At 46.6% G+C, this 15,053-nt stretch overlaps 1 long non-coding RNA gene across 1 annotated transcript; it reads right to left on the bottom strand.

Annotated features, from left to right (window-relative positions):
- Window positions 1-8,844: 8,844 nt before the first annotated feature.
- On the bottom strand, window positions 8,845-12,545 carry LOC135298345 (uncharacterized). The gene is made up of 2 exons (XR_010360334.1): window positions 9,401-12,545; window positions 8,845-9,299 (listed from the first exon to the last, which is right to left on the bottom strand). It is a non-coding gene; the product is annotated as an uncharacterized LOC135298345 (long non-coding RNA).
- Between the last annotated feature and the right edge of the window lie 2,508 nt (window positions 12,546-15,053).

Below are 15,053 nucleotides of genomic sequence, written 5' to 3'. Positions count from 1 at the left end.
AGGTTGACAATGCCCATTTCACATTGTATGTGTTGAATTTCCTAAATAGTTCATCTTCAGAACCCAATCCTCCGATCTTGAGACATTTCTCAAATAGTTCACAGGCAAGATTAAGGGAGAATCCTTTAGTTTTGGTCAGAAACCCAGAATCAGGACAGATAGAAGGTCCTTTCAAACTAATCACTTGGGGCAAGGGTTTCGCTTGTGTTTCCACAGAGCAAGGTCCGAAGTGGGTGTCGGCACGACACGTGAAGCCGTTTCGAACGCAAGAACAAAAGAACACAGATCCCGGAAACAGAGAGACAAGTACTCAGACAGAGGAGGAGACTCAAACTACAAGCAATAATCTAGAAAAAACAGAAGAATAAAAGACTTTGGGGGGTTTTCTGAAAAACTTTGGGTGGAAAATGGTGATATTTAGTCAGAAAGGTGGGATGATAAACTTTGCAATGTTCATGTGTTTTGTCTCATTGCCAATGGTTTTGAACAACAAAGCAAATTTACCAGTCAATCAACCAGAGAAAAATGTTTGGGAAGCTTTAGCCCAAGCAGCAGATTTAGATAGCATTTGCCTGACGCACTCCAGACCAGGGAGGCCATTTTCAGCATGCATGATTGGATTGCCAGTGAGTGAATGGCCAATTCCAGGACACACTGCAATCGAGATCTCACAGATCGTTAAAGATCCTGTGAATGAATGGTATACTTGGACACATTCTCTTCCTGTGGCTTCTTCTGAACCTCAGGAATTGGAGATTTTCGGGTCCATGACAATGAATGTATGCATGAAATTTGAAATTTCAGGTACAGCAAAGCCAAACAAAACTATTGATGTTACTCCCAGTCATGAATTCTACAGAAATGCGTCAGCCTGGTGCAACAACACCATGGTGACAGACAAAGGGTCACTCCAAGTCCCAGTGCAACTGCCAAGGGGATTCTTTTTGATTTGTGGAGACAGGATTTGGCATGGTATTCCTGCGAATGCCAAGGGAGGTCCATGCAGCATTGGAAGAATTTCAATGCTGACGCCAGATTTAAAGATGCAGAGAGAACAAAAACATAAAGAAAAAAGATCTTTACAATATTTCGATGAGAATCGTGATGACAGGGTTTACACTTGGAGCAAGGCAAGGAGAATTGCGATAGCAATTTTCTCACCTCAGGCAGCATCAGGAATTGCTTTGACTCAATTGGATCGTATGGGTTGTTGGCTGAGCAAGCATGCTCAATCAGTCTCTCTTGCACTGAGTGACATGTTGCAAGACATGAACAGTGTAAGACAGGCAACTCTGCAAAACAGAGCAGCAATCGATTATCTTTTGCTTGCTCACGGCCATGGGTGCAAAGAATTTGAAGGAATGTGCTGTATGAATCTCTCCGACCATTCCAGGTCAATTCATGAAAATATTGAAAAAATAGAGGAGAGTGTGAAGAAACTTGGCGAAATCACTGGATCTTGGATTGAGGACATGGCAAAGTTTTTTGATCTTTCACCTTTGGAAAAAGAAATTTTAAAGATAGGGTTTCAAATTTTGGTGATTCTCATAGTCCTCTTGATTGTAATCCCATGCATTCTTTTGTGTGTGCGGGGTGTCATGAGTCGAGTTGTAAAGAGGGTGCTTTTGGTGCAAACAGAAGGGGGAGATGTGGGAACTCAGTACATCACTCCGGATGTCCAGAGCTACCGAGACAACCCTTGGGGGGCTCGGAGGCCCTGGAATGTTGCCAAAGGTACCTGGTGGCTTGACTTTGATCCTTTTAAAGAAATGACACCTGAAGGTGAAGAGATGAGAGAATTTCATGTCTAAATGGTGAGGGGATGTTATTCACTTGTTAGAGCTTAAGTTAGAATGCACTGTACAGGGGGGTTTTATGTATTGTACAGGGGGGTCTAGAATTCTGTGCATGGATCAGGAGTCCCAAGATGGAGGAATTTGGGCGTGCCCTGTCCTTCTTCTTTCTTCTCCTTGGCATCCATGTTCAGGATGATGTTGGCATGTGTGGATTGGTTCATAGAAAGAGTACACTTGCCAACAAGGGCAGAAAGTATTGGGAAGTAAAGGTAAATATCGAATACGTAATTTTCATTATAAAAGAGACAACCGCCTCGTGGGCGGGAGAGAGTGCCTTTGGCTGTCCTGCTGAACAGACCTCAGCTGGACAGACAGAAAATCTTTGTAGATAAGAAATAATAAACTCGACTGAAGACCGAAAGCAAGAGTCCAGACTCCTTCTTCGAGAGCGCGGCCTACCCAGAACCACTTTTTCCCGTGCTGGGGCAGAGACAAGCAACAGCCGACCCCGGCAGGTAGAAGGAGAGATCTGGCTTTAATTTCTCCCCAAGTTATCTGTTGCACTTTCAGGTTAGGAGTACATGTAAAATGCAGCTAATCACTCTCTCTCTCCATGAATATTCCACTAGTGGACTGACATACAGAAACATCCTTCTTCTCTTTATACCTTCCCAAGTGGTGCCTTAACTAAAAGGAGATTTGTGTAAATCACACAGAAAATCACCAAAACTGCTGAAATTAACACTCAATTCCATGATAAAGGCTTCTGAGAAAACACTCCACAGGATCACTGAACAAACTCAAGCTTGGAAGAGAAACATTCATTTTAGCACTGATCAAAGGGAAAGAAAGAAAAAAAAAAAATTCAGTGAAAATTCCAAGTGGAAGATAAGGAGAAAGACAGGAAGCAGAGGAAGAGCAAGGCCCTGTCAGATGAGCTGTGGAAGGTAACTTTGTGCCCCAGCACTGTCAGAGGACGTTCCCTGTCACTGGTGCAAGCAGCTGGAGACAGAAATACTGCTTGATTTGGGGGCCACAGTCTTGGTAAGTGCAGAGGTGGTTCAATAACGTGACATGAGGGAGTTCCCCCAGAGCAACTGGGATGCCTGAAAGAAGTGAACAGCTCAGCACAGCCTGGCCCGCTCGGCTGCTTTTCCTTCTGACCCTCCTGGGGAGGCTCTGACATTTCCTCTTCCCTGCTGGAAGTGCAGCTGCTGCCAAGGGAAACGTCCCCGTACTGACTCAGTGTTCCCTTTGCTTCCCACATGTCCCATCTGCTGTCCCTGTCCAGGAGAGCTGCTCTGCACGGGAGGAGGAGACCGAGGGAGAGCCTGGGAACATGGGGGGCTGCAATCCCTGCTGATCTGGTTCTGTTTATGGATGGGCAGAGTTAGACTTGGATAGTTACAAGTGTAGGGATATTTACATACATTGACTGATATTTGTATAGGGATATTATGAATGTGTATCTACTTGCATTTATGGATGTATGTTATGTATGTATATATGTGTGTTTGTGTGTGTGTAAACATATATAAAAATATAGATATGTATGCAGTTATATATATGTGTACCTATGTTCACTTTATGTCCCTGCTTTGTTATATTCACATATGTGTACAGTTGTACAGCTCTGTAGTTCCACTGTTACAGTTAGATGGATTTTTCTATTGGTACACTGATATTTGTATTTATAGATAGGATTCTTAAGAATATGTTTACATATGTCTTACTATATGTCATATGTAACACTTAATATATATTTACACTGCACATTGCTGTGGTGTATTTAATTCTATTGAAACGCGTATGGATTTGTACAGTTCTGAAATTGTGTTCATTTAGTTCTAGGCTAGGGTTGTTTAGAGAGGAATATTGATATTCCTGTGTTTGTATATGGGCTGTTCAGTTGTAGTAATTTGTAATAAATTTAATTGTTAAACTTTGATTGATATTTGTTTCTAATGAGTGTTTGTAGAGGGTTTCAGTACATTAGATTTTTTAAACTGTATTTGATATTTCTATATATTTACATTGCATGATAGTAACAATAAATTTGTTTTGCAACCTTAAATTGATATTTGTATGTTGACATCGCCAGTGTAGCAATTTATAAAAAATTTCATATTTTTAACCTAAGTTGATTTTTGTATATTTGTTTAGTGTTGCAGTGCTACAGGGTGGTAGAAATGCTGCAACCTTCTTGGAGGCGTCTCCTTCAGAAGCCGCTCCGAGGAAGGCCACGAGAACAGCCATTTCCAGTCCATGCACATGCACACGCCACAGACAGCTCAGCACAGGAAGGCAGGAAGGGTCTTTGCATGGCATATTCCAGCAAGGGTTTTACTGCATCCAGCACGCCAGAGGGACCAGAGACAAAAGACCAAAGCCTGTTGTCTGCAGGACTTCAGTGTGGGGTCAGTGACCGGTGACCTGAGGGCACAGGGGCGGGCACAGGGCAGGGCCAAGGGCAGCAACCTGTAGGGGGGATGAGGGATGAATAATTGGGGTGGGCGGTGTCAGCTGGCCAGTGGGGGAGGCAATCTGATGTGGATTGGCAGAAGTGCTGCAGAGCGTCAGGGGTTAAGTCTTCTCTATCAGCCTAGGTTGAGAAAACTCTGTGATCTGATCTTCCTTGAGGGGGAGGAGTCAGAGGATTCCACAACTCCCCTGTTTTTACTTACTATGAAGATTTCCCCAGTGGACCTCTGCAGGCACTTAACTAAACAGGGAAACATGAGTAAAAACAATGATTGCAACCCGAAAAATTCCTCTAACAAATGATGAAACCTATCCTGTCAACCCCCATTGTCTGAAAAGTTAATTGATGCCATCTGGGTTCTTCTTAACTTTTAAGTCCTTAAAAAGTCCTTGCTCCCTCAGCTCTGGATGTTTAGATGGATGGATGTTGGGTGTGAAGAAATTTGAAGCAGTACATCCTTTCAAAGTTGTGGCAGCTGTGTCCATGGTGACCAGTGAAAAGTGTATTGCTGCTGGTTTTAGAGTGTTACATGCTTGGTGTTATTAACATTTGGTAGCAGCTCACTCAGTGCTTTGGAGGTAGCACTGGTTTGCTTACTGAGCGAGCACTTTCGATTCTCTTAGCATTTATTTTTTTAAGTTTTTGCAGCAGTAACCCCAGGGATCAATACTGAGGCTGCTATTTTCTTTATTCTGCCTCAAAAATCAATATTGTTTCTGCAGCCAGATTTAAACTGATGGACAAATCTGTTGTGCTTAATTTTTTTGGTCACAAATTATGGTAATGCTAGGTGCTAGCAGAGCAGGCTTCCCAAGTCACAGGGTGTTTTGACCATGGCACCATTTATTTGCTGGTGGGGAGTAAGGTTTCCAAGAGGCTTCATGGGCGAGCAGGGCTCCCTCGGAGGTAATTTCTCAGAGAACAACCTGTAAATAGAATACATTGGCAAGAAAAAATTAAATTGTGATAGGCTGCAAGATTTAGTAAACACTGAGTATTTGCAAATTTCAATTCACAGATTTGTTACGTCCAGAGTACACAGAGAGACAAAATTTTATTTAGTTACACATCCTTTTAGTAAGGCTGTTAGAGGGTTTTACCTCTCTGCTATCCAATGGTTTTAAAGACTTGATATTCTTAAGACAAATTTACTGGGGTCTTCTAACTACCCTTATAAAAAGGAGACACAGTTGTGCTGTTAGAATATAACAGAATGTTGAAAACAGAAAGCATTCTTAAAAGGTCACAAAAATAGCTATAAAAGAAACCATGCCTATAAAAAAATTAATTATTAGATGACTTGAATATGTTTGAGCAATTGCACATTGGTATATATCTTTGCATGAAATTCACACATGTAGAACACAAAGTCTTATAAACTTCTGAAGTTGCTGCAGCTGAGGTTTGGGTTCACCTGGAGCACAGTCAGGGGTGGTGAGCACTGGAAGATCCAGCTGCAGTCCCCATCCATGTCCCTTTCAGTGATGGCTTGAGGGTGTCTCAGCCTGGATCCAGAGCACCCTGGGGGGCTCCTGGGGCTGGCTTTGCACTCAGGGTGAGGATGGCCAGGAGCCACTGAGGCCGGCAGTGGGGACCAAGGCTGGGGCTCGTGGCCGGGCAGGTGTGGCTCTGGGGGCTGGGACATGCCAGGGCATGGGTCACAGTGGGAGCTGTGAGCAGGGGCACAGCCAGATTGGCAGCCGAGTGACATGGTTCTGCTGGCTGTGACATCACAGAGGAGAGGTCACGCTGACATCTGTGTCAGGAGCAGCTCTGGGCAGTTGGATTCTGGCAGCCAGTGAGTGCACATGCAGGGGAAATGCTGGGCTGGAGGGGGGCTGGGAAAGGTGCCCTGGGGATTTAAAGCCAGAGTGAGAGCTGGGACCCTCAGGGCAGGGCACTGTCCCCAGGGCTGAGGGAAGTGGGGCTTGGGGCTCTCAATGTGGCAGGTGCCCAGAGAGGCTCTGGGGACATTGCAGGTGTCACCAGCTCCCTGGTCCCTCCCAGCCAGACATGCTGAGCCCCCTTTCTCCCACCAGGCCATGTCTCCAACACTGGCCTTCATCCTGGCCCTGTTATTCACCCCCAGTGGGTTGAAAGCGGACATGAAAATTGATAAAGATGCGGTCAGGCGGATCCAGGAGCGTGAGGAATTTCTGCATCGGGAGATGACTCGGCTCCTGCAGGAGGTGGATGACAACAATTCCATCATGGAAAGCCTGCTCTTTTCTGTACGACAGCTGCTGTGGCTGCCTTGGCTGACCATAGCTGCGCAGAAAGGGAATCCAGAAATTGAAAAGAATGAAGCTAAACGGATGCAGGAACACGAGGAGTATCTGCTTTGGGAAATGACTCAGCTCCTGCAGGAGATTGATGGCAACAATTCCATCATGGAAAGCCTTTTCCTTTGTCTATGGCAGCTGCTGTGGCTGCCTCTGCTCTCTCTTGCCTTTTGGCTGGTCACGAGATGGAAGTGTGGCTCTGCCAGACACAGCACGCAGGAGGAATCCAGCAGCAAGATGAGTATTGTCAGGGTGAAGTTCAGCAGCAAGGAGAAGGTGAGTGAGCATGAGAAGAACAAGGGTGCAGACAGGGGTGGCAGCATTTTGGCTGTGCCCAGCCCATCACCACTGGGCACATCTGGGATAGGGCTGGAGGGGGCTGTGAGCAAACTGATCTCATTGGAATGTCCCTGCTCATTGCTGTGGGGTCACACTGGACAGTCCTTAAAGCTCACTACCAAGCCCAGCTGTTCTGTGATTCTGTGATTCTGCAGCAGGGCCTGCCCAGCACGAAGGTGCTGCAGGAGCTGGTGGACGAGCTCCTGGGTGTCTGCCGAGTGCTCTCCTGGAGGAGCTTCATGCCGGAGCTGCACCCAGCTGCCGGGACGGACACCAGCCCTGCAGCCTGCAGCGTCCAGGAGAGCAGCAGCAGCTACCGCACGCTGGTCATCCTGCGGCCACCCCCCGGCCACTCCTTCAGCCCGGAGAGCACCAAGCGGCCGCCAGCCAGGCGCATCCATGTGGCGCTGGAGTGCCTGTGCTACGGGGAGCAGCTGCTGGGGCACACGTGCTTCCTGCACGCCGCTGGTGGCCAGCTGCCCACGGATCAGGAGTGGTACCTGCTGGACACCCTCTGCACGGGCTCCTACTTGGACCTGCAGAAAGTCACCCGCTGGGTGCAGATGTTGGTGCTGGCGGCCTGGCCGCTTCTGCCGCAGTCGCGCCACTGCCAGCTCACGGCGCTGCCCTCCGGCAAGTCCTGCAGCTTCCGGCTGAGCGGCGCCTCTGGCCTGCACTGCAGCATCGAGATGGCTCTGGCCGTGCAGCTCGGCAGCTCAGGGGCCTGCCTGAGCCTTGAGTAGGCAGCAGCCGGCTCTGCCAGCAGCACCATGTGGGCCAGAGAGCTGCCACCTCTCAGACTCACTGCCGCGATGGCGCTGCTGCTGGGGTGACAGCATTGCAGGCAAAAAGGAGTTGGGGAAGGTGAAGGGAACCATTCCTCATGGGACATTTTTGTTTTCTGTTAGGATTCTTTAGTTCCTTATTATGAAATCTGAAAAATGTAGCCAGATCATAACAATTCTGAAGCTTCCCAAGGCAGTGCTGGGAAGGTTAACATGATTTCAAATATGTAGAAATTTATGTTGAGAAAAATTAGACATCTATAGGAGTTTTCCTACACCGCTTTTTTTGTTTTTCATTTAAAAAAATAAAATGAAGTTCTTTGACTCATATTTGGTCTCTCAACATGTCACTTGTGATGAGAATGCAGACAAGTCACAAACATTAGTAAATTGTCAATAGAAGCAACTGTGGCAATTCAAAATTGCATTGGTTCTCCCACAGCTCCATCTCAACTCTAGGAAGGTTTCTTTAAAAAGGAAGAAGGAAATTTGACCCACGACATACCCATTATGAAAAAGAAGGAAAGCCTCTTGTATCTAAGCCAAAGGTGACAGAGCCTAAGTGAAAAACGATCATCACATCTCAATTTAAAACTGCTGGCAGCTGCCCCGCTCCCAGACTGGTTCTGCTGATCTTCAGCAGGGAAGTGGGGGTGTTCCTAGAAACAGCAAACAAGACAAACTTCCTGGGCAAAACCAAGGTGTGAAACTGCATCAACTCTGGGATCTTTTGGACTGGGTCCTAACTTGTAATGCGTGAAGTGCTCACTGCACTGCTCTTGTTGCTTTCCCCAACTTAATGACTACTATTACACTAATTGCAAGTAACTTAGCACCAGCAGAGAACCTCCTCTTTGTCTTCCTTCTGGGTTAGAACAAAACAGATTTGAAGAGGAATAGTCCCTGAAAATTTGTTCCTCTAGAACTCCAAGTTGATATATACCAGTTCTGACTAAGACACAGCAAGAGACAATAAACTTTTCCAGAAGCTCTTCTGTGGTCATGGCTGAGGGAGCTTTTCCTGCAGTCCCGGAAAGGGCTCCAGGGGCCCTTGGCTGAGGATGGGAATCAGGGCTCAGGGGCTCAGGGAAAAGAACCAAAGGGCTCAAGGCAAAGGTGAGAGGGCAGAGCTGCCACAGCGTGGCACAGAAAGAGCCTAATTGGGTTTTTTTTTTCCTTTTTTTTTTTTTTTTTGCTGTGAGGGAATGAAACCAAAGAAATTGGTCTCAGCATGCCTTCTGGGACTGCAGAGATCCCCACACATCAAACCCTAAGTGAATCTTTACCTTTACTAATTAGACAAATCTTGCATGTATCCCTCACTTACAAACTCTCTGAAAACTGAGGCAAAGGCTTAGGGATGCCAGATGTGAGTAACGGCCTCATTCTAGTGACTGCATCTCTGTGCACTTTGCAAACTTGCAGAATTTTTCCAGACAACTTAAAGAATGAAACAGATTTTGTCTCTCCTTTCTGCTCCCACAAAATCCCTGATGTTTCAGTTTGTTCAGTGTCTTTTTCTTTATGGTAAGGACAAGAGAATGTCTAGTCAAGAGCACGTTGCTTTGGCATTTTTCCAACAGGCAAAAGTATTCCGGTCTTCTGCTCACAGATTCTAAAGAAGAAAGAAAATCCAAAAAAATTAGAGGTTTTCAGAGGTGTGAGGAAGAAAAACAAATTTGTGAGAGTACAAATTGTCTTATCACTTGATCGTACATGGGTTTTGCCAGTCCATCTGCTTGGAGAAAGATTTACTTTGGGAGGTATTTTTCAGAAGTATCCCTTGGAACTGAGGGGCATAATGTCACAATGCATCCCCCTGTGATGTCACAGCCCACTGCTCTCTGACACCAGCCTCCAACCCCTGTGACAGCACAAAAAGCATTGAAACTCCTTGGAACCCCAAGATAAGCAGGGAGAGAAGGTGAGGTCACAATCCAGCAATTCCTGATGTCATCATCCAGAGGTTGGTGACATCAGAGTCCTCTACCCTGTTGTCAGCGATAAGGTAATATTTTGCTGAACCTAAAAGGTTATTAGGTAAAAAAATGAAAGTCGTTCATTCTGTGTGTTGTAACTTCTGGTTTGGAATTGCTCCAGTTAATTTGTTGCTGTGAGCTGGGAAAACAGCCAAGTTAAAGACATGACCAAAAAGGAAGTAGGATCAGAGGAGTGGGGACAGAAAAGAAGGTAGTGAGGAGAGAATAGGAATTCCCAAGTACCCAGGCAATGGGAAAGGGGACAGGGATCGCCCCTGGCCAGGAAAGGGGATAAAATGTAGTCCTTTTTTGGAGGGTGTGTGTGTTTGGCTCTTGAGGGAAAGAGGGCATACCTGCAGCTCAGGTGAATTGTTACTAATAAACAGATTTCTTTTGCCTCCACAACATTGTCTCTCCATTTATTTGTATCTAAAAGTTCATTTCTAACACTGTGATTACACAGGAGGCCTTCCATCCCTGCAGGCACATGTTGTCAGAGAACAAAGGAAATCCTGTTTCCTAGTTTTAATTTCCTAGTTTCATCTCCATGATGCTCTCCCTCAGCCACCTGCATCACATCTCCCTGGCCCTGTCTCTAATGCCTGCTCCTGACACCTTGCCATGGTTTCCTGGGAACAGTCCTGGTCTCTACTCACAGGGCCTCTGGTCTCTCTCCCTGGGAGCGGCCATCACATCCAGGCCTTCCAGGCCAGGCCCTGTGCATGATTTTGTCCCTTTTGGTTTAAAGCTCAGAGTTTGTCCTCTCTGCAGCCCTTCTGGATCGAGGGTGATGGGCACAAGGACACTTTGCAGCTGTGTTTAGGGCTGTGGGACTGTTCAGCCTTGCTTGCTCAGTAGAATGGGTCCTGTCTAGGGGGCTCCAAACCCAGGAAGGAATTCTGCCTTTTGTTTTGGCAGCAGTTCTTTCATCTGCACAATGACAAGGCCAGGCCTCCATGCTGGCAGCACCCCTGAGGTGACAAGGACAGCATGTAGGCCCCTGAACAAAGGAAATCTGCAAATACACAAATGGTGCCCCAGGGGTGCAGCTCAACTTTTCTCCTCCTGCCTGTGCTGAGTTGTCCTCCCCACCTGAATCCTGAAGCCTGGGAAGGGCACTGAGCCAGCAAGGTGCAGTCTGACACTTCACTGCTGACCAAACAAGGGCCCCTTCCCATTGTTCAAGCTGCAGAACTGTGGGAAGAAAGGAAAATGTGTCTGAATCAGGGCAGCCAGGCTGCCAGCAGGGTCTTGTGGGCCTCGCTGTGTTGTTGTGGGACACCTCGTAGGAACTGACCAAGTGAGGGACAGCTGGAAGCTCGGCTGGAGGAGAAGGTTGGGATTTTTCAAAGATTGGGATGCCGCAGTTAAATGTCCCAATTCAAGGCTGCTGCTGATCTCAAACTGGGAGGGGCTGTTGACTCTCTTGAGGGACAAGATGTTGTGGTGTAGAGGCTATGTGTGCCCAGCCCAGCGACAGAGAGAACAGGGGTGTGACAGATCCCCCTGGCAGACCCCGCAGAATTCCAGCTGCCAGCAGAGGTTTGGCACAGATTAACAAAGCAGCACGGGTCTTGGAGTCGCAACAGGGGTAGCTTTATTTGATGGTAAACTCCCCAAGTCCAAAGTCCCAAGACCCTGAACCAAGGACAGGTACTAACTTATATAAACAGGGATGGTCTTGGGGGAGAATACAATTGTTAACCAATTGAGAGGACTGACGGTGGAACACAAGGTGGGGAAATACAATCTGTAAACCAATAGAGGATCTGAAGGGAGGGGAAAGGCTTAAGTAAACCAATGGGGTTTCAAAGGATAGAGAACTGACAAAGAAGGTTCTGGAGAAAAAGGCAGGCTTAGGGAAGGATTGACATCTGAGGAGGGAAGGAGCAGGGAAGGTGTTGGGGGAAAAAGAGTAGGGACAAGAGGGATTGACAATTTGGCAGGGAGTGGCCAGGCAACAAACACAAAGACAGTTAACCAAGCTGAATAACAACGAGGGAGCAAGTCTAAATTTAGCAACATAAGATACAAAATGGGGAACCTGTGCTACTCCAAAGGCGGGGAGAAAAACACAGAGGGATTAAAAAAACCACAAATCAAGCAATAAAATATAGCAAATAAAGAAAATGAAAACCCACCACAACAACAAGATGCCATGCAGAGAGATCCAGAGAGATTGGAGCCTTGGATTTCCTGTGGGAAAAGGTGCTGCCCCCATGGCCCTGGGCCTAAGGCTGTGCCCCACAGGACATGGGTGCCACCCGTGGTGGGGCACAAGGGGAAGGCTGAGGAAGCAGAGCCCAGAGACTCTGTGGGGGAAATAACAACTATTTCTTTCTTGTCTCTGAAATAAGGGGCTGAAGGAGCCTTGCTGGTGCTACTGGCAGGGGGGACTCTGGCAGGGGTGGGGAGACTCCTCAGGGTCTGGGGCCTTTCTCTCTCTGCCATGGTCAGGGACACTTTCCACTAGACCACATTCCTCAGACCCTCATCCAACCTGACCCTGAACACTACCAATGATGGGACATCCACAACATTCACAGGCATCCTTTTCCTGGCTTTCACTCCAGCAGAGGGGCAGAATTCCCTCCCTTGACTTGTTGGACATCCCTGTTTAGGCACAGGTACAGAGGGGTGTCAGGGCTGCAAGCACACAGTGCCAGCTCATATCCAGTATTTCCTTTCTCAAGGATGGCCCAGTCCTTCTTCACAGGGCTGCTCTCAATCCATCCATCACCCCTGCTGTTTTGCCAGGTTCTGGAATATGCCTTTCTAAAGAGGAGGCATTTCACACACTGGGAAAAAACTTGTAGGTCTAAGGAAAGGAGGCTGAGCCAAGTGGTGGCATTGAAATACAGGTGGGGTAGACATTCCTCCTTGATGAGAGGAATGGTTTGCAGGTTTGGAGTGCAGAATGTAACATTTGGGGAAGGAAGAAGGGGCACAGAAATTGAGGCTTTCAGCAGCTGCGAGGTGGCAGTGTTAGAACACACAGCAGCTGGGGGAAGCCATCTCTCTCATTCAGGTTCTTGCTGTGTGGGAAGGTGCTGCGAGCTGTGGTGGCTGCACTCAGCCTTGGCTGGGAGGATGATCTGTGGAAACTCCCCCATGGATCACCTGATGGAGAGACCCCTAAAACGTTCTGTGCCAGGATTGAGAGATGAAACAGGACTTTTGAGTTTTCAGTCTTCAGGTTGTTGATTTTTTCTCTTATCAACAGTTCAGCACACTCTGCACACAAGACTTAGTGTACAAAGAGAGACGCACCAAAAAGTCACAAGACACACAGGTTCAGGGTCTTTTAAAATTATTTTGTCCAATTAACTCTTAAAACATATTTTATTTCTACCTTTCTATCAATAATTATTTGTCTGTTCATGCAACATCTGCATTGCAGCTCTTTCTAACCAATCACTCTGTGCTTGCAACAGTGCAGAAAATGGAGTAGATGAAGAACAAGAAGGAGATCAGACAATGCCCAAAAACACTCCATCTTGTGTTCTATCTACCTCCACACTAAAAACCCAAAACTCTAAGTTTTTTACCCTGTGATAAACTACGCAACTATCTATTTCACACACTCATAGATCCCAATTCATCCCAAAGTCTTGGAAGCTTTCTCCATGGACAAAGGTTAAAAGCAGTGTTCTCCTGGGGATCAGGACTCCTGAGGACAGGCAGAGAAATATTCCCTGTGCCCTGGGTTCTGACAATGATCTGCACCAGGGGAGAGCAGAAAGCTGCCATGGTAAGCAGAACATGCTCAGAGCATTGCAGTTCAAAGAATGATACTGCCCCTGACGTGCAAAAAGCTTGAAATAATATCATTCTGTGCAGCACTGTGGTACAAGTTTTATCTTCTGGAACTTTTTGTATTCTTTTTGTATTCTGTAGTTGAATTATCTGGTTTTATAGAGTACATGGGGGTTTTTTTAAGGTTTTTGGGAGAAAGGTGAAGTTTTTTGTTTTGGTTTGTTTTTTTGTTTGTTTGTTTGTTTTTTGTTTGGGTTGTTTTGGGGGTTTTTTTGTTGTTTTTTTTTTTTTTGCATTTGCATTTGCATTTGCATTTTATGTCCAGTATTTATACAGTTTTTAAAAAATTGCTCTTTTGTAAATACTTAGATAAAAAATACCCAAGCACTTTAAGCCTCTGGGATATTGTGATTAATATTCTTAGAAAGGAAACCTTGTTGAACGAGTGTGAAAACACAGAGAGTGGGAAAATAGCATAACAGTTTTTTAGAACAGGGCATACAATGAGGACTGCAGAACTGAGTAATTCCTCCAAAGGCAATTTCTTCAAGAACTGCCAAGATACTTCCTTAAATCAAGGGAGATGTGACCTGCAGCCATACAAAGTACAGCCAAAGAAAATTAAAATCCTTTGGAAGAGAGGGAATTTTGCCAATGACATCAATCTGTCCGGAACACTGAATCAGTATGGGGACATTTCCCTTGGCAGCAGCTACACTTCCAGCAGGGAAGAGGAAATGTCAGAGCCTCCCCAGGAGGATCAGAAGGAAAAGCAGCTGAGCATGCCAGGCTGTGGTGAGGCTGTTCACTTCTTTCAGGCATCCCAGTTGCCCTGGGGGAACTCCCTCATGTCACGTTATTGAACCACCACAGCAGGTCCAGGGCCTGCAAGGCTTCCTTGGAGGCCACAAGCCTGAGCTAGGAAAGGCCAGGACATGATGACTGAGCCTTAGCAGCCCCTCTCTTCTGCCTTTCGGACCCTGCTTATCTCTCTGTAAGCCCATAGGTCACTTTCCCTTGACCCTTACTATTGGACAATTTCCAAAACCCCTGTAAGGTATATAAACCCCAACTTCTGCCTGGTCTAGTAGAAGAGCTGTCACTGAGAACCTTCATAGAAGACACCAATAAAGAATTCTTTGGAACATCACACAGCGCTTCCCCTCTCTCTCCCAGTGTCTGCTGTGGCACCAGCAGGCTAAAGAGCTGAAATCACAAAGAGCTGATAATCACTAAGAGCTGATATCACTTGAGCTTGCTTAGGTTGCCTGCGGCTGGCAGCTGCTTGGGAACTCGGACGCTGTGCTGAGCACCACTGAGCTATCCTGGCCAAGGCAGCCCACCGGGCACAGCCCGGCTGGAAGCCGCCTCAATAGTCCTCACATGATTCTTTGGGGTCTGTCTTCAACATCCGATGTCCTTTTTAGGTGGCTGTTCCTCACCCCCACTTTGCACTAAGCACAGTATCATTTTTTGCACAGCAACTTCTGCTTTGTCAGCCTTGCAGAAATGAGCTGGCATCCTGCTTGTGTTTTTCATGACTTCTACGTGCCAAAGAAGTTACATCCTTCATCCACTTCTTCAAGGCTGTGCTGCTCTGTCCTATGGTCCTTATCATGTGCCCCCTTTTCTTG

Source organism: Passer domesticus, chromosome 4 (genome assembly GCF_036417665.1).
Source record: "Passer domesticus isolate bPasDom1 chromosome 4, bPasDom1.hap1, whole genome shotgun sequence".
Taxonomy (NCBI): Eukaryota; Metazoa; Chordata; class Aves; order Passeriformes; family Passeridae; genus Passer; species Passer domesticus.
This window is presented reverse-complemented; position numbering and strand designations above follow the sequence as displayed.